We start from the raw sequence: 4513 nt of genomic DNA on the forward strand, positions 1-4513 counted from the left end.
CAAGGAGGTCTGGGTACTTATCGCTGCTATTATGTGGGGGTTCTCGTGAGCGGCGTACGCGAAAGCGACCGGGTGTCTGATATGCGGCGGGCTTCGGCCTCGTCAAGCGTGTCCTCGGGTCTGCTCCAGGGGAATCCACGGCAGTCGTCTGCAGCCTCATCCGCTTGATGCGTTAGGGGCTGGTTGTCGGACGGTGCCGTTTTACCACGATATCGAGGTGTGTTCCGTGTCGTCCTCGGGCGATTCAGATGCGAAAGCGCCGAAGACGGGCGTGACCCGTCGTCTGGCGGCTTTGCAGTCTCGGCTCCGTTGCTAGTTCCGGCCGGTCCACCGACAGTGCAGCGGGCTTGGGCAACCCGCACGGCGCGACCGAGTCGATGCAACGAAAAAGAGCGAGCATGAACGTGCTTCTTGCCGCACGGCTCCCACTCGTCTTTCGGGAAGGTTGTGCCGTAGCGAGCTCGAACGCCGTCATCTCGGAGTGCAAAATAAGCGTGTTGGGGCGCCTGAAGGTGGCCTCCGCCGCACACAGACTGCGTCCGGCCCGCCGAGGGCGAGGACGGACGCGCAGTCGAACGATTACCTGGTTGATCCTGCCAGTAATCATATGCTTGTCTCAAAGATTAAGCCATGCATGTCTAAGTACATGCCGAAATAAGGCGAAACCGCGAATGGCTCATTAAATCAGTTATGGTTCCTTAGATCGTTTCTTCCTACTTGGATAACTGTGGCAATTCTAGAGCTAATACATGCAGTGAGCCTGGAGCCCTTTGGGTAACGGGTGCTTTTATTAGACCAAGATCGATCGGGTTTCGGCCCGTATTGTGTGGTGACTCTGGATAACTTTGTGCTGATCGCATGGCCACGAGCCGGCGACGTTTCTTTCAAGTGTCTGCCTTATCAACTTTCGATGGTAGGTTACTTGCTTACCATGGTTGTTACGGGTAACGGAGAATCAGGGTTCGATTCCGGAGAGGGAGCCTGAGAAACGGCTACCACATCCAAGGAAGGCAGCAGGCGCGCAAATTACCCACTCCCGGCACGGGGAGGTAGTGACGAAAAATAACAATACGGGACTCTTTTGAGGCCCCGTAATTGAAATGAGTACACTCTAAATCCTTTAACGAGGATCAATTGGAGGGCAAGTCTGGTGCCAGCAGCCGCGGTAATTCCAGCTCCAATAGCGTATACTAAAGCTGCTGCGGTTAAAAAGCTCGTAGTTGGATCTCAGTTCCAGACGAGTAGTGCATCTACCCGATGCGACGGCTCGGACTGAACATCATGCCGGTTCTTTCTTGGTGCACTTCATTGTGTGCCTCGAGATGGCCGGTGCTTTTACTTTGAAAAAATTAGAGTGCTCAACGCAGGCGAGTCGCCTGAATAAACTTGCATGGAATAATAGAACAAGACCTCGTTTCTGTTCTGTTGGTTTTTGGAATACGAGGTAATGATTAAGAGGGACGGACGGGGGCATTCGTATTGCGGCGCTAGAGGTGAAATTCTTGGACCGTCGCAAGACGAACTACTGCGAAAGCATTTGCCAAGAATGTTTTCATTGATCAAGAACGAAAGTCAGAGGTTCGAAGGCGATCAGATACCGCCCTAGTTCTGACCATAAACGATGCCAACCAGCGATCCGCCTGAGTTACTCAAATGACTCGGCGGGCAGCTTCCGGGAAACCAAAGTATTTGGGTTCCGGGGGAAGTATGGTTGCAAAGCTGAAACTTAAAGGAATTGACGGAAGGGCACCACCAGGAGTGGAGCCTGCGGCTTAATTTGACTCAACACGGGAAAACTTACCCGGCCCGGACACTGGGAGGATTGACAGATTGAGAGCTCTTTCTTGATTCGGTGGATGGTGGTGCATGGCCGTTCTTAGTTGGTGGAGCGATTTGTCTGGTTAATTCCGATAACGAACGAGACTCTAGCCTATTAAATAGGTGCGGGGTTCCCAGCACCTTACAACCTTCTTAGAGGGACAAGCGGCTCCTAGCCGCACGAAACAGAGCAATAACAGGTCTGTGATGCCCTTAGATGTCCGGGGCCGCACGCGCGCTACACTGAAGGAAGCAGCGTGTCTTTATCCCTGTCTGAAAAGACTGGGTAACCCGTGGAACTTCTTTCGTGATTGGGATAGGGGCTTGCAATTGTTCCCCTTGAACGAGGAATTCCCAGTAAGCGCGAGTCATAAGCTCGCGTTGATTACGTCCCTGCCCTTTGTACACACCGCCCGTCGCTACTACCGATTGAATGATTTAGTGAGGTCTTCGGACCGATGTCCGGCGCGGCCTTTCGGTTGCGCCGGTCTGTTGGAAAGATGACCAAACTTGATCATTTAGAGGAAGTAAAAGTCGTAACAAGGTTTCCGTAGGTGAACCTGCGGAAGGATCATTAACGGATTGTGAAGGGTGAGCGCCTCAGCTGCGTCTGCGCCCGACACTTTCTGCCGCTGACCCCGTTTGGACGCGGGGTCGGCTTTTCCCCACGGGGCTGCCTGAATGTGGAGCGGCACCCCGTGACAAATTGTTGCGCCCAGCGGACGCCAACACCGCGACCTTGGACGGTCGGCCAGGTGGCGGACGCGGGTACAAACGGCGCAACGCACTCATAGGTCGGCTTTCGACCCGCCACTGCACCGTGGCTCGAAGCGCTCGAAATGCGCGACCCGACCGCTGCGGGACCGCCTAGTACTGTAAACAGGAGCGGCGGAGCGCGAACGGCGAGTCGTGGTTACGTCGGTAGAAGGCGAGGCTGCGCGTTCCCGAAACGCCAGCCGAGTGCCCTCCCGACCGTTCGAGCGTGCAAGAACGAGACCCGACAATCGCGCGGCGACTGCCAAGTACGAGAGGAACGGCACAAGCGTCGGCGGTCGGTCAAGGAACTGGCGATGTGACGGGTCCGCTGTGCACCAGTGCATACCGTCCCGCCGTCCGCGGCAAGCGCCTCCGCGTCCTCGGGTGACGGAGGCTGCCGGTCGGTTCTTGCAGGCGAGGGATCTCGCTGGCACCGGTTCGCGTTGACGCGCGGCCGGTCATGGCACGGCGATGCGACGGCCGAGGTGCGCAGTACTCGATGGAGGAACCGCACGCTCCGATGACCGTCCCGCCCTCCGCGGCGTATGCGTACCGACCGTAATGGTTGCAGCAGCGCCGGCCGGCTTTTGAATTCGCCACACGAAACACGGTGCGAGATCGCGGTTAGGGGAGCGTCGACGTTGCCAGGCGTTTTGCTTGCTGCCGAGGGAAAGGCGGCACGGCCACGTCGCGCTCGTCGCGATTAGCGGGTCTGCGCGCTTTGGGAAGGTGCCGCAACGACTTGCCGAAAGAGGAAGCACGGAAGAACGAGGGACTTGGACGTCCCGACAATTGAACGCACTTGCGGCCAGGCCCTTGCTGGCTTCGTTCTTCCGCCTCGAGTAGGCTCGTACGCGGCTCCGGCGCCGAAAGTGGTCCTTGGCACCGACTTCGGTGGACGTGGGAAGTGCCGCGCAAGTACGGCGCGCCTGGCTCCACCTGTTGGCTAAAGTAGGCAGCCGGATCGGCATTTTGGTGTGCGGTGGCAAACCGTGGATGCGAAAAAAGCTTGTGCGATTTCGTGGAACAAAAAGCGGGGGTCCCCCTTTTTATGCGAAGGAGACCGACCCGCCCGCCGTGGTGAACCGCGACGCCACGGTAAAAACGGGAGAGGCTTGTCGATGGGACCGTGCATCCCGCGCTCCACGGAGGCCGGGAGGCGGCCGCCCGAGGAAATGTGTAGCCGTCGAGGCCCGCATCTGCGTGCACTCTTATCCAAATGGGTGTACCGCAGGCATTTTCTGGTTAGGCGGGCCAATGAGAGCGAGCACACAACGATACCTACGGGTCCGGCTTGGAGAACCGGCTTCGACGCCTCCCGAGTATTTATAGAGGGGTGGACCACGAAAGCACTCGCAAGTAGCGGAAGCGAAACGCCGTCCGAAACACACCGTTTGCTCGATTTGCGGCAGCCGAAAAAGGCGCGGCAGAGTTTTGGAGTCCAAGCGTGCGCTGAAAAGCGCCCTTCTTGGCCACTGTTTGGCCGAGTGCCAGAAACGTTTGGTTTTGACTGTACGGAATTGAACAAACACTTTTTCACGACTCTAAGCGGTGGATCACTCGGTTCTCGGGTCGATGAAGAACGCAGCCAGCTGCGAGACTTGGTGTGAATTGCAGGACACACTGAGCACTGATTCTTTGAACGCACATTGCGGCCTTGGGTCTTCCCTTGGCTTCGTCTGTCTGAGGGTCGGATCACATATCAAGAGAGCCTTCGGCGCACAAGGGAACGTGAGCCGTCGACTCGTTTTGACCGCGTCGGCAACACGGACAGCACGCTGAACACCTCACAGCGAGCGCCAACAGCGGCCACTCAAGGGCGAGACGGTGGCGACCGTCGTGCCAGAGCCCAACCGAAACGGGGGCGACCGACTGCATTGAGGATGTGGCACCTCGTTGAGACCGCCGCAGGACTTCGAGTCGGAAGGAAGCCTGCAGG

The 4513-nt window shown here is 57.5% G+C and overlaps 2 non-coding genes across 2 annotated transcripts; both read left to right on the top strand.

Annotated features, from left to right (window-relative positions):
• The first annotated feature begins 580 nt into the window (after window positions 1–580).
• LOC142791934 (small subunit ribosomal RNA) lies at window positions 581–2395 on the top strand. The gene has a single exon (XR_012890516.1). It is a non-coding gene; the product is annotated as a small subunit ribosomal RNA (ribosomal RNA).
• A 1719-nt stretch (window positions 2396–4114) lies between these two features.
• LOC142791941 (5.8S ribosomal RNA) lies at window positions 4115–4267 on the top strand. Its single transcript, XR_012890523.1, has one exon. It is a non-coding gene; the product is annotated as a 5.8S ribosomal RNA (ribosomal RNA).
• Window positions 4268–4513: the final 246 nt, after the last annotated feature.

Source organism: Rhipicephalus microplus, unplaced genomic scaffold (genome assembly GCF_043290135.1).
Source record: "Rhipicephalus microplus isolate Deutch F79 unplaced genomic scaffold, USDA_Rmic scaffold_199, whole genome shotgun sequence".
NCBI lineage: Eukaryota > Metazoa > Arthropoda > Arachnida > Ixodida > Ixodidae > Rhipicephalus > Rhipicephalus microplus.